Genomic DNA, 14,372 nt, shown 5'->3' on the forward strand with positions numbered 1-14,372 from the left:
TTACAAATAAAAAACTAAAAATTAACATATATGTTGAATATAGAGTTGACCAAAATCTTGAATTTTATTTAAAAAATTATATGTACTACTCTATATTATTACTGAGTTCACTACTAACTTACAATTAACTTACTCAATTCAAAAAGATAAAAAATTCATAACCGAAGTCAGAATGACTTGCAATCATAATATACAATAATGTAAAATTTACATTATTGTTAATATTAAAGTTGATTTTAACAAAAAATATTAGTTTTTAAAATTTAACGTATGTATGTATGGAAAAATGTTAGTTTTTTATTTACACTACTACAAAACAAGATTAAGTTATATGTATGTGTGTGTGTTAATATGTAAATTATTGTATGTTACACCTGTTAGTAAATTATGATGATTTCAATTATTTATATGTTAAATATCTGATTTATGTACATGTATAATCATTATTAACATATAGTGAGATAATTAATTACTTAAATAACATGCATTTAGAATTATTCAAAAATTAAAATTATGTAATAAATAAATTGCTATAATTTATATATGGTATTCACATTATCACTGACAAAAAATTCATATCTATATTTTACGCAACCGAGTATCATTTATGGTTGTAACATAAAAATGAATTATATATCTTTAAGACTTATTATTGATATTCATGATTTTTAACAAGAATCCAAAAGAAAAATTGTAATTATATCGTTGTTTAAACCGTTTTAAGTTTCTTTCATTACGACTCTAATATTTCTTCGTATAATAATTTGATAACAGTTTATACTATTCTCCTAAAAGTAAAAAAATTTAGTTTGATAAAGTTTTATAAATATTAGTTGAACGGGTTAATTCCCTCAAATTATTGAACAATATATATATTTTCCTTAAATAATATAAAATACATTGAATCAAATGATACAATATAGTATAAATATAACTTTTATTTGAATAATTCAAAATATTTGTGCAATATTATCTTGATCAATGAATATTGCTGATCTAAAAGAATTTTTTTAAAAAACTAGTTTTTTTAAAGTGAAAAATTAAAAAATAAATCGATTTAATATATCATCGTAGTTTTAACAAATCTCGTGAGATCTCATTTCAAATTTCAAATATTCTTAAAATCGAGACAAATGCCAAAAATAATAATACGTTACTAGTGAAGTAGGTAATTTTAATATAAATAATCAATTGACTTGATCCTATAAAGACCTCAAACACATTAATTTATATTAATATAAGATATTAAAAAAATTCACATTATTGGTAAGATATTCTCGCCGAACTTGTAATTTAAATTTACTAACGTAGAATGTGAAGATGTTTTTCGGTCGGGACATGTAGTCAAATTTCGAGTATTTTTTTAACAATGGGCCAAGTTCTAAAATGCATTGACTCATTATAATTCGAACTTATCTAAATATGTAATACCAATATAGATTATTTATATATAAGCAATTCTATTTTCAATATATTTTTTAAAATTATATATATACATTTTAATTACTTTTTATAATAAAAAATATGTTAAAATATATGAGATATATTTTTAAACTAAAAAATAATTAATAAATAAGATAATAATCAATTTATGTACTATGCCTAATTTTATATCTGAAATTCAATTCTTTAAAATTAACTGTACACATATTCAACTAACTATATTTTTTTTTTGCGGAATTCAAGTAAGTATCTTTAAAGTTAAATAAAATATTCATTTACCACACTTACATATTATTCTATGCTAAAAAACATATGTGACAATATAGTGTAGTAGTAAGAGGTTGTATAGTTGAATGAAATAACTTGAGTTCAATTCCCACAAATCACATTTTTATATAAATATTAAAAATATGGGTAATTTGGTCTTTTCAATGAGACTTTTTAATCTCATGAAATTATATCCTTGTTCTCCTTATATATATACTAGCTTAAAACCCGTGGGATGCACGGATCACACAGTTTTTTTTAATATTATATATTTTTTTAAAAATATATATTGAATTCAATTCTTAATTTTGTTCATTTAAAACTTTAAATGATATGACTTTATGATAATTATATTAGTAGACGTTTATGTTCATAACTTTTTTTGAACATTTAAACTTTATTAAAGTGATAACATTGGTAAGAGGGGAAAATATTATTATAACAAAATTATTATTTTATTGAGGGTAAAAATATACAGTCTCCATTATGTTGGGACCTTAAAAAATATTATTTTAGCATGGTGATTACTTAATCGATTAACTATAACTCGATAAAAGATATTTGAAGAAGACAATATTACTGATTGAACGATATAGTTTTATTGATAATTTTATGTGTATTTTAAAAAAAATATTTATATTTTAATTAAAATTTGATTTTTAAGTTCATATCAATAGATACGAATTATACTTAGTGTAGTATTAATTTGATTTATCTTGTATCAGTGATTTACATTATTTTATTTTAGACCAATGCCCAATACACCGACAAAATCAAACTAATTATTTTTATTTTTATTTTTTATTTTTTTAAAGTCTGGATCAATAAGATAATTTTATTTAGATTAATTTGATTTATCTCGTATCAGTGGTTTACATTATTTTATTTTAGACCAATGCCTAGTACATCGACCAAATCAAACTAATTATTTTTTATTTTTTATTTTTTTAAAGTCTGGATCAATAAGATAATTTTATTTTAGATTGGATAATTAGTATATATGATTTTATTTTTGTTGGTCAAATTGTATTTTTATTTTAGTTTTGTGTTAGTCTAAATCAATTGTATAATGTATTTTTTATTATGTATAAGTAAAATATATTATTTTGTTTATCGAAGTTCATTAGTATAATTTTTGAGGGGATTGATAATAGTATTATTTTATCTTAACCTGAGTCACATTATATATCAGGTAAATCTTAAAAATTATATTTAGTGTGCTTAAATTTAATTTAGCCCGAAGTATTAAATCAAAATAATATAAAACTCGATATGAATTAAAATTTAAATTGGTAGAAGAAGTTGAATTTAATATAAATTATAATGATACAGAGTTCGTTATAAAATAGAATTGAAATTGGTAAAATAATAGTATAAGTTGACTTCAATATCAATTAGAATTAGAATTGATCGACCCCATAATTAGAATTAGAATGATTAAGTAAGGGTAATTAAGTAATTTCACCGACCGACCGACTACCAAACTTTTAATGTTTCGTCTATTCTAATATAGTACTAGCCTAAAACTCGTGCGATGCATGGATTATTTTTGCTATTACATAATTGTTTTGAATTTAATTTGAAGTAAAAATTTTAAGTTTTGAAACTTATTTATTTGAAATTTTAATAATATGATTTGATAATGCTTATTAATATACACATAGTTGTATGAGTTAGTGATATTACAGTTTTAAAAATAATTTAATGGTTGAAATTTATATTTTTATTGATAGTTATAGGCGCGTTTATAAAAGATTATTATATTTAATTAAAAGGTAAATTTTAGTTGAGACCAATAGTATACGAACTGTCATTACTCTATTCACCGATCAAATCCAACTAACTATATTCAGATTTATGTTTGTTTAATAAGTTAAAACCTGAATCCATGTTAAAATTTTATATATCAATGGCAAAAAATCTTTGTTAGTTTGAGTCCCGTTATATTAACCAAATCCAGCTAATTATATTTACTATTTTATTTTTATTTTTTTAGCCCAGGGTGATTATTATTTTATTTTAGACCGAATGGATAATATGTATTATTTTGTTTTAGTTTGATGATATTATATTGACCCCACAAATTTCCTTTTAAATTTTTATTCTTGTTAAGGTCTGGTCTAATAATATAATATTTTTAGTGGGATCAATAATATTTATTATTTTATTTTAGCCCGATTCTTTAAATTCAACTAACTATATGTAATTTTTTTAATATTTATTAAAAATTTGATCAATTGTATAATTTTGTTTAGCCCGGCCGGGTGAATTTTACATTTTATTTTTGTTTTAACGAAAATCATTAGACATATTATAATTTTGTAATGAATATTTTCTATTTATGAAAGTGTTTTATTTTAAATAATACTATAATTACGGTGACCAGACCGACTACCAACAAAACTTAGATTGTTTCGTCTTCAATATAATAGTATAGACAATATAGAAAATAGATAGATTAATAGATAGATAATCAACATATATTTAAAAGAATTGTGCATAATATTTTTAGAGAAATATTTGTTTTATTTGAAAAAAATAGAAAAGACAACATGTTTTATTTAGAAAAGGTATAGATTAAAAAGAATTGTCTAAAATATTTGTAGAGAAATAGCTGTTTTAGTTGGCGAAAATAAAAAAAACAACGCATTTTACTTATAAAGGTAATTTGTTAGATATTAATTAAGTAAGGGCATTTGAGTAAAATATTAAAAAAAATTAAAAAATGGAAATTATTTAATTGAAGGAAGTACTGTAAAGTTTCGTATTTAATTTATAAACAGAATAGACGTTAAACGTATAATGACTCACAACACCTCCTTTCTACTAGAGTTATATAAGGATTCATGCTATTATTGAACACATAACAAAGATGCTTACTTGACCGTGCAATGAGTGAGGTCCCAAAAGACTTATACAATAATACACATGTAGCGAACGTTAGGTTAGCGGATCCCAGACTATAAAAACCTTAGGTCACTAGACACAAAGTCCCCTAGAACTTAATAACTCGAGTATTAAAGAGCTCACTCTTGATCAATTATGCATAAACACATACTTTTTTTCTTTGTTTTTTCTTCTCTTTCTCTTTTTGTTTTCAACGATTTCTGAATGAGTGCGTTTCGCTCCATCTCATTCAACCCTAGACTACTCATAAAAATATGAGCCGCCTACTAGCCATTTGACTCCTAGCCTTACAACAAGTAGCAATGAAATCCAAGTTTTTCTCCAATTTAAAAAATTCAATGTTCTTTTTGTCATTACGAGGATACTACAAATTCTAAATATAACCAAGTGATTAAATCTCAACAAAAAACAAGTATGATCATGATCTAGATCAAAAGCAATCCTATAAGATTTTGTGAAAATATTTATTTCGGGCATGCAAATCAATTCATTATAACTTAAGCATCCCTCTATTCGTCATCACTACACTCACATCAACATCAACCAATCAATCAGAAATAGCTCAACCTAAGGGATCATGTTATATGCATGCAAATGCAACTATATGGACTCAGACAAACTAATCCTTACATTATCACCCCAAACTTAAAATTTTCAATGTCCTCATTGAAGGTAATAATAAGGATTTCAGGATTCGATTTCTAAGGCTAATAAAACTTTTAAGTAAAATAAGGATAATTCAGTAAATTCAGTGTGTACCAAAAAACAGGTACCGTACCAAAACATTCAATGTTTCATCTTAAAAAAATTTAAAAAATGGAAATTATGTAATTGAAGGAAGTACCGTAAAGTTTCGTATTTAATATAATAATATAGATAGATAAATAATTCGACTTCAAAAATCAAATAATATTTTTTCTATTTTATTTACGTAATTGAATTGTAAGATAATACTTACTTTAAGTATATTTGTGTTTACATTAATACTAAAAAATATATAAAACAAATATTTTTTAATGTGGACACCGTAAAAAATATATATGCGATAACTATTGTATAATATCTAGTAATTTTTAGAATTCGATTAATAATAGAATAATAGTATAAAAAGGATTAAAATTAGATAAGGACTAGGATTTAAAATTTAATTAGACTAATGGGCCTAAAATTTGGATCAGATTCTAATATGGATAACTTGTAGGTTAAGAAATAGGGTTTTGTAATGTTATAAATACACCATATCCGTCTTCCTCGCTTTTTGTATTAAAATTTGTAGGGTTTTTAGCCATAAAAATCAGAAGTCTTGTAAAATTCGTAGAAAATTTATCGTAAGTCGTAATTCAGTGATCCTGAACTTTTCGGAAAGGTCTTTTCGTTCTCTTCAACTTTCTTGTTTCATGTTTTTTAAGATAACGTCGTTTAGAGGGTCAGAAAGGCTAAATTCAGATCTGGTCAGAGTTGGAAGTAAGTTTTCGATCGATCTTGTCAGTGTTTTCAAACTTGTGTGATACGTGTATATTTGATTATCAAAACATGGGCTAAGTGAAGATATTTTTGAATGTATTATGTGTTACAAGTATACGTATTGTTGTATATATGTGGTGTCTAAACGATAATTTGAGATCTCTGATTTGTGCCATGGTTTGTGAAAATATCGAATAAGAATTTAGGACCGCAGTCACCGGATTGTAGTGACAGGTTTTTGAAAATTTAGGACCGTTATCACCGGGTTATAGTGGTCGTGGCATGAATTATGGGTTTTGAATTATTGTTGTGTATGTGATATGTGTATTCTGTGTATCGAATAAGAATAAGAATATGTATCGAAAGTGTTTGTTTCGTATACTGTATCGTATAGAATGTCGTATTTTGTTATATGTGTACATGTTACTTGGCCAACTAGTTGGATCGATTGGTTTCTTGTTGGGCTGTATAGCTCATTACTTATATTTTCAGGTTTCGTCGATTTCGAGTGGGATAACATTGGAGTTCGAGGATCTTAGTATTGGAGTAGATTGACTTTTGGACTTCCGATTTTAGCTGCGCATTTATAATAGTAACCTTTGTAATTGAATTTCGATTAGTAATTGTATTTTGTATTAGTTTTCGGTTTATATTTAATAGTCCGGAAGTGCGGGCTGTTACAGTTGGTATCCGAGCGGGCTGTCCTTCGGAATGTGTTAGGTATGGGACTAGTACATTGCCTAGGGTTCGATCTTGTGGACCATAGTTAAGTTTGACCTATAAGATATTAGACGGCGTAGACATATAGGTTTGTTGTGAATTTGGGGAACAAATTCTTTTTAAGGAGGATAGTATGTAATATCCCGTAATTTTTAGAATTCGATTAATAATATAATAATAGAATAAAAAGGATTAAAATTAGATAAGAACTAGGATTTAAAATTTAATTAGACTAATGGGCCTAAAATTTGGATCAGATTCTAATATGGATAACTTGTAGGTTAAGAAATAGGGTTTTGTAATGTTATAAATACACCATATCCGTTTTCCTCGCTTTTTGTATTAAAATTCGTAGGGCTTTTAGCCATAAAAATCAGAAATCTTATAAAATTCGTAGAAAATTTATCGTAAGTCAGAAATTCAGTGATCGTAGACTTTTCGGAAATGTCTTTTCGTTCTCTTCAACTTTCATGTTTCGTGTTTTTCAAGATAACGTCGTTTAGAGGGTCAAAAAGGCTAAATTCAGATCTGGTCAGAGTTGGAAGTAAGTTTTCGATCGATCTTGCTAGTGTTTTCAAACTTGTGTGATACGTCTATATTTGATTATCAAAACATGGGCTAAGTGATGATATTTTTGAATGTATTATGTGTTACAAGTATACGTATTGTTGTATATATGTGGTGTCTAAACGATAATTTGAGATCTCTGATTTGTGCCATGGTTTGTGAAAATATCGAATAAGAACTTAGGACCGTAGTCAACGGATTGTAGTGACAGGTTTTTGAAAATTTAGGACCGTTATCACCGGGTTATAGTGGTCGTGGCATGAATTACGGGTTTTGAATTATTGTTGTTTATGTGATATGTGTATTCTGTGTATCGAATAAGAATAAGAATATGTATTTAAGTGTTTGTTTCGTATACTGTATCGTATAGAATGTCGTATTTTGTTATATGTGTACATGTTTCTTGGCCAACTAGTTGGATCGATTGGTTTCTTGCTGGGCTGTATAGCTCATTACTTATATTTTCAGGTTTCGTCGACTTCGAGTGGGATAGCATTGGAGTTCGAGGATCTTAGTGTTAGGAATATGTGTATTAGTTTGATGATAAGTTAAACAAAACACTTAAGTAGAAATCTAGTGTTTGTAGCCTCAACGGATAAGACCATCTTGGCTATCCGTTGAAGGAGTAGCTTTACTTAGCAATAAGTTTAGTATTGTAGCACATTTCATTCTCTGGATTCAAGTTATAATTCTTAGATGTTGTAGGAAATTATCAGTCATGTTGACTACTAGTGGATATGCAAATAGGAGGGCTAATTGTAAATATTTCATGCCTTGTAATTTTGTATAAGTGAAGAAGTGTCAACGGATATTGAAGACCTTCAACGGATAAGAAACAAAGCTTCAACGGATGTCTCTAATGCTTCAACGGATAATATCCATCAACGGATAAGTGCTTCAACGGATAAAGACTTCAACTGATAATGCATCAACGGATAAAGCTTCAACGGATAAAGCCTCAACGGATAAGGCATCAACGGATGAAAGCTTCAATGGATGCTTAGTTCACTAGCAGTTGATAGTGACAATTCACAAGCTGACAGAGGCACATGGTTTGACAGAGACAAACTGGAATGTGGAAGCCTCTAGGAGGAATCAAGAAAATGTAGCATTTCCATTCTGATGCAAACAAGGAAGTATTCAAAGATCTACAGCCAAGCCTAAATTGCATTTGATAGAGAATTGAAGAAGAAACATGTGAAGAATATTTTTAATTGTATTTTACAGTTTTATCTTCACTTGTAAACTTGGTGATATATAAACCAAGTAGCAGCTAGTAATTAGATAAGAATTTTTCTGAGCTGTTTAGAAATATCCAGAGAGAAAATCATCTAGTTTGTACTAGAAAGCAGCTGTGATTTAATTCTTTAAAATCACAGATTTTCTGAAATAACACATCTCTGGTGGAACAACAAATCCACCAGAAAAGTTTTTAAGTTCTTTGTGTTCTTTACATTTGTGTTTGAATATATATCTGTCTGTATTAGCTTCAAGCAATTCACACACTTGTTCTCAAAAACACTTAGCCTTAGAAACTGCTCAAAACTTGAAAAAGTTTTGAGATTTACATTCAACCTCCCTTCTGTAAATCTCATTTTTAGTCCACTGGGAATAACAATTGGTATCAGGGCCTGCTCTTAACATACAAAGAGTTTGAAGATCTATTCTGCTAACATCATGAGTAAGAAGGATATTGGTGTAAAGATTCCAATCCTGGAAAGAGATAACTATCATCACTGGAAGGTGAAGATGCATTTACATCTTCTCTCTCAAGATGAAAGCTACATCAACTGCATTGAAAATGGTCCTCACATCCCACACAAGGTGGCCACAGCTGCTACTGCAACAGTTGCTGTTGGACAGTCTATTCCTAAGCCAAAGGCAGAATGGACTGTTGAAGATATTGAAGAGGTCCACAAGGACAAGAAAGCCATGAACATTCTGTTTAATGGCCTGGATCAAGATATGTTTGACAATGTCATCAACAGCCAAACTGCTAAGGAAATTTGGGATACTGTGCAGCTTATCTGTGAAGGCACTGAGCAAGTTAGAGAAAACAAAATGCAGCTTCTCATTCAACAGTATGAATATTTTCACTTTGAAGAAGGAGAATCATTGAATGATACCTTCAACAGATTTCAGAAACTGTTGAATGGATTAAAGCTGTATGGGAGAGTGTACCAAGTCAAGGACTCCAATTTAAAATTTCTAAGGTCTCTACCAAAGGAATGGAAGCCTATGACTGTTTCTCTAAGAAATTCTCAAGATTATAAGGACTTCACACTTGAAAGATTATATGGAATTTTGAAGACATATGAACTTGAGATGGAGCAAGATGAGCTGTTGGAAAAGGGAAAGAGAAAAGGAGGATCAGTTGCACTTGTAGCTGACAGTGAGAAGGTTGAAGTCAGGAATGAGGAAAAGACAATGCCAAGTCTCAAAATTGGCACAAGCCAATCAGAATCAAGCAAGGGTAAAGAGCAAGTAGCTGAGGATGAAGACAATTCCAGTCAGGATGACTCTGATGATATTGATGAACATCTGGCTTTTCTGTCCAGGAGGTTCGCAAAGATGAAGTTCAGGAAAAATACAAAATTCACTAAGCCAAACAAAAACATGGTGGACAAATCAAAGTTCAAATGTTACAACTGTGGCATTAGTGGACACTTTGCAAGTGAATGTAGGAAGCCAACCTCTGATAAAAAGAAATTTGAGCAAGTTGATTATAAAAAGAAGTATTTTGATTTGCTCAAACAAAAGGAAAGAGCTTTTCTCACTCAAGATGATTGGACAGCATATGGGGTCAATGAAGATGATGATATGGAATATGTCAACCTAGCCCTGATGGCTAATTCTGATGAAAATGAAACTAGTTCATCAAGCAACCAGGTAATTACTACTGATCTCTCTCAGCTTTCTCAACATGAATGCAATGAAGCCATAAATGATATGTCCAATGAATTATATCATTTGTGTGTTTCCCTTAAATCACTAGCTAAAGAAAACACTAGGATCAAAGAGAATAATGTGTTTTTAAGTGATAGGAATGTTGTGTTAGAGAATAAGGTAATTGAGCTTGAAAAGATTAAACTTAAATGCTTGACTGTTGAAAGTGAACTAGAAGAAGCTGTTAAGAAAGTAGAAATTCTTTCTAAACAGTTAGAAAGTGAGCAAGAGGTAATCAAGGCCTGGAAAACATCTAGGGATGTTAGTGTTTAGATTGCCAAGGTTCAGGGAATTGAATCATTCTGTGAGGATGCCTGGAAGAAAAACAAAAAGGAGTTAGAATTAATTGATGGATTGTCAACGGATGTGGAATCAACGGATGATGAAAGTTATCCGTTGAAGGAAGAAAAGGAGCATCCGTTGAAGGCTCATCAATTAAAACAAGCAAGTAATTTTAAAAATAAAAATCTCAATAAGAAGAATGATTCAACTCTCAAGAACTTTTTCAAAGAAGGAGCTAGCACATCCAAAGATGTCAGTAAGGTGAATATAGGACACATGACTTTAGATCAGCTGAAAAATAGGCTTAAGTTGGTTGAGGACAAGAAGGAAACTAAAAGAAAATCTAAAAGAAATGGGAAGGTAGGGATTAATAAACATAACAATTACACACCTGATAGGTATGCTCCTACAAAAAGCTGTGTGCATTGTAAAAGTGTTAATCACCTATCTGATAATTGCAAATCTGTTAAAAATGCTCCCTTGTCTTCAAATCCCTCCATGCCTAACATGTCTATGTCACATCTGCATGCTATGCCTGTTATGTCTCATCAGAATCCTCATGCACATTTTGCAAACATGCCATATATTAATAATCCTTATTTTACTGCATTTAGTATGCCTCACATGCTATACAATATGCCTATGTGGAATAACATGTTTGCACAATCTATGCATTATCAATCAAATGTGTTAAATGATTCTGTGACTAACCCTACACTTCAACCAACCACATATGAGATCAAGGATGACTCAAAGTTACCTAAGTCAAAAGATGCAGGAGGAATGAAGTTTAGGAAAAAGACTAACAAGGTTGTACCCAAGGAAGCTTGGGTACCAAAATCAACTTGATTGATTTTGTTATGTGCAGGGAAAAAGAAGGAATCTATGGTACTTGGACAGTGGCTGTTCAAGACACATGACAGGAGATTTCACCCTGCTCACAGAGTTTAAAGAGAGAGATGGCCCTAGCATAACCTTTGGAGATGACAGCAAAGGATTCACTATGGGATATGGCTTGATTACAAAAGAAAATGTCATCATTGAGGGAATAATGTTTCCTTCAATTCTGAAGCCTGTATTGTCACAAGTAAAAAGGACAATAAAGTGGTTCTAACTGGAGTTAGAAAAGGGAATGTGTACTTAGCTGACTTCAACTCTACAGATGCAGAATCCATTACTTGTCTTTTCAGCAAAGCAAGTGCAGTTGAAAGTTGGCTATGGCACAAGAAGCTGTCCCACTTGAATTTCAAGACAATGAATGATCTAGTCAAAAAGGACTTAGTTAGAGGAATGCCTCTAGTGGAATTCACAAGGGATGGACTGTGTGATGCTTGTCAGAAAGGAAAGCAAAAGAAAGTATCATTCAGTAAGAAGCTTGAATCTGCAATTGATGAACCATTACAACTGCTACACATGGATCTTTTTGGACCAGTCAATGTATTGTCAATTTCAAGGAAAAGATATTGCCTAGTGATTGTTGATGATTTCTCTAAGTTTTCATGGGTCTATTTTCTTGGATCAAAGGATGAAGCTAGTGAAATCATTATCAATCATATCAAGCAAGTCAACAATCATCCTGATTTCAAAGTAAGGAATATTAGGAGTGACAATGGAACTGAGTTCAAGAATTTAACCATGAAGTTGTTCTGTGAAGAAAATGGGATCATGCATGAGTTCTCAGCTCCAAGGACCCCACAACAAAATGGTGCGGTGGAAAGGAAGAACAGATCACTAATTGAAGCTGCAAGGACAATGCTTGAAGAGTCAAAACTCCCAACTTACTTTTGGGCTGAGGCTGTTAACTGTGCATGTTACACTCAGAATATTTCTCTAATCAATCAGGCAAAAGGCATGACTCCCTATCAATTATTCAAGAGAAGAAAACCAACTTTAAACTTTCTGCATGTCTTTGGTTGCAAATGTTACATCTTAAGGAATCAATCTGATCACAAAGGAAAGTTTGATGCAAAGGCTGATGAAGGAATATTTGTTGGTTATTCTGCTGGAAAATCATATAGGGTCTACAATCTAAGAACCAACATTGTCATGGAATTTGTGCATGTTATGTTTGATGATAAAAAGATTGATGGACTAACAGATGAGGGACATCATGAAGGACTCAAATTTGACAACATTGAGATATATTGTGATGATAGTGAAGATGAGAATGATGAAGAAGGCATCTCAAGAAGAATTCAAAATCTGCCTTTGGATAATGCACAGAATGCTGCATCTGTTGAAAGTCATAATTCAGCTTCCGTTGAAAGAAGCAATGCAGCATCCGTTGAAAGACAAAGTGTATCATCCATTGAAGTTCATAATGAAGCATCCGTTGATCACAGTCTGTCAACGGATAATCAATTCATTTCATCAGTTGATAGAGCTCCCAATTCCTTTCAAAGGATCAGCAACTCAGGGGGAGTTTCAACCAATCAAAATTCTATCTCACATCATGACAATACTGAGGCAACCTCATCTAGAGCTAATTTACCACCTCAAAGGAAATGGACCAAGAATCACCCTTTTGAACTGATCATTGGTGATGCTACATCTAAAGTGCAAACTAGAAGGGCTACTCAAGATGAATGTCTGTATAGTAGCTTTCTATCACAGGAGGAACCTAAGAGAGTGGAAGAAGCTCTATTGGATCCATATTGGATTTTAGCAATGCAAGAGGAGCTAAACCAATTTGAAAGGAACAAAGTATGGAAGCTGGTACCCAAGCCAAAGAACAAGAGTTCTATTGACACAAAATGGGTATTCAGAAACAAGATGGATGAAAATGGCATTGTCATAAGGAATAAAGCCAGATTGGTTGCTAAAGGCTATTCTCAACAAGAAGGAATAGATTTTGATGAAATATTTGCTCCAGTTGCCAGACTTGAGGCCATCAGAATCTTTCTAGCCTATGCAGCTCATGCCAATTTTAAAGTCTATCAAATGGATGTCAAGAGTGCATTTCTAAATGGGGAATTGGAGGAAGAAGTTTATGTAAGCCAACCTCCAGGATTTGAAGATCCAAACTTTCCAGACTATGTTTATTATCTATTGAAAGCACTCTATGGACTAAAGCAAGCACCTAGAGCCTGGTATGAGACTTTGTCAAAATACCTTCTAGATAATCACTTCACAAGAGGTACTGTTGACAAAACTCTCTTATTTAGAAATGTTAATGGCTCTAAAATACTTGTTCAAATTTATGTAGATGATATTATATTTGGATCTACAGATGATAAGCTTTGTAAAAAGTTTGCTAAGTTAATGCAAAGTAAATATGAAATGAGCATGATGAGAGTGCTAACTTATTTTCTTGGTTTACAAGTTAAACAAGTTAGTGATGGAATTTTCATTAGTCAAACCAAATACATTTATGATCTTTTAAAGAAGTTTGACTTAATGGATTGTTCATCTGCAGAAACTCCCATGACCACTGCCACCAAGCTTGAATTAAACAAGGCTGAAAAGTCTGTGGATATTTCAAGTTATAGAGGCATGGTTGGCTCACTTTTATATTTAACTGCTAGTAGACCTGATATAATGTTTTCTACATGTCTCTGTGCTAGATTTCAAGCTGACCCTAAAGAATCTCACTTAGTGGCTATTAACAGAATCTTCAGATATCTCAAAGGGACTCCAAATCTAGGAATTTGGTACCCTAGAGAGTCTGGTTTTGATCTAATTGGCTACTCAGATGCAGATTATGCAGGCTGTAAAATAGACAGGAAAAGCACAACTGGCACCTGTCAATTTCTAGGGAACAAGCTTGTGTCATGGTT

This window comes from Apium graveolens, chromosome 8 (genome assembly GCF_009905375.1).
Source record: "Apium graveolens cultivar Ventura chromosome 8, ASM990537v1, whole genome shotgun sequence".
NCBI lineage: Eukaryota > Viridiplantae > Streptophyta > Magnoliopsida > Apiales > Apiaceae > Apium > Apium graveolens.